Genomic DNA, 1754 nt, shown 5'->3' on the forward strand with positions numbered 1-1754 from the left:
TACTGGTGTTCAGCATCTGCTTGAGATTCAATTAATTTTGAATTAATATTTTTTTTAAAAAAAGTTATTTTTAGTATGCAGTCGAACGCTTTCTATATTAGAATCGATTTTATTCGTTAAAAGCTTGAATCTCAAATTTTTTATTAGTGATGAAAACATACTTATCTCAACACAACATTAATCAATCTTGGATGGTTCTTTAAAGGTTTCATTTTTTCACTCGGTATCTGATATTTGCTTTAAAAATGATTTTCTAGTGACAAATATGTTATATTAAGCAGTAATATATATATATATATAAAACTCAAATTGAAAATCTTTGATTGATAATAAAAGAATATTTATTATTCCGCCATAATTTTGACGGTTCTCAAAAGATATGTATGGATGAGTGTGTATGTGGGTAGAGTGCCAAATATAAACACACAATTAGTCCTTTAGTTACACGTTGATGACTTCAAGTCCACAAAGTATTTTTTCTGAAATCCTAATGTTATACAAGTCCTTTTCAATGTGACATTGAGAAAGATTGTTATACAACTTATGTATGGTCTGAATTATGATTTTTTCCTATCGGAATGCCAGAATGGGGAATTCCAAACCCGCCTTTTTGGTCAATATATATTTTAGTTCTACAGACTACATGATGTGAAAAGTCTTATTGCATGATCAAGTAATAGTCATAGGAAACTTAGAATATTTTTTATTTGAGTTTCTCTAGGTCATTTCATATCCAAGTTTGATTATTATTATTACTTCTTTGCTTCATTTTTATTTATCCGCTTTTTTATTGATAAAATAATTAAGAAATATTAAATAATAGAGATAATTTTCTCATATTATTTTTTAAATATTATAAATTTAATACTTTAAAAAATATGTTAGATAATAAATCATATTTAATGATAAGGATAAAATAAATAAAAAAAGATAAATCTATTATTGGATACTTCAAAATAAAAAATAGACGAATAAAAATGGACGAAAAGAGTACTAATCATTGTCGGCCTTCTAAACTTTTTTTTAACTGAAACTTGGACTTATTTTTGTTGAACACTTAATCTCTAATTTAGGTACAAGTTTTTGACTATATAGTGCATAATAGCTTAATTATAAGATGCATTTTTTTTGTCTTATATTATTTGATATGTAGTAAAAATAATAAAAAGTGTAATTGACTAATATGATCTTATTAAACTCGCATTACATATTGGTATTATCTATTTAAGTTAATTACTTTTTTATTAAATTACAAAGGGTAAAGATGAACAAAAAAATTTAATTAACTCTAAATATTTTAAATATATCAACTATTTTGAGATATTTTTTAGTAAATATGTCAAATAATATAAAACGAAAGGAGTAGTTGAGTGACACATAATTGCACTTTTTGGCAAATTTGATTTTTCTTTTTTAAAATTACTTTATAAAATAATCGAATATGTTGTTGTTGGACCAAATATAAAACCACTCGTGTTTGCCAAAAAAAATCTGTCATCCACCGATCAAATACGAAATCAAGATAGAAAAATTCCAAATGGAAGACAAAAAGTGTATGGAAAAAGGCAAAAGAAAAATGGTATGTAAAAAGTTTGACATAATGAGTGTGTTTGGTATGAAGTAAAATATTTGTTGGAAAATGTGTTTTAACTTTTTCATGATTGATTGATTTAAAATGATTTGAAAAATATTTTACATATCATTTTTTTTAAGAAAATAATTTTCCTTCAAAAAATAATGAATATATTTTTCAA

The sequence above is a fragment of the Capsicum annuum genome, chromosome 1 (genome assembly GCF_002878395.1).
Source record: "Capsicum annuum cultivar UCD-10X-F1 chromosome 1, UCD10Xv1.1, whole genome shotgun sequence".
NCBI lineage: Eukaryota > Viridiplantae > Streptophyta > Magnoliopsida > Solanales > Solanaceae > Capsicum > Capsicum annuum.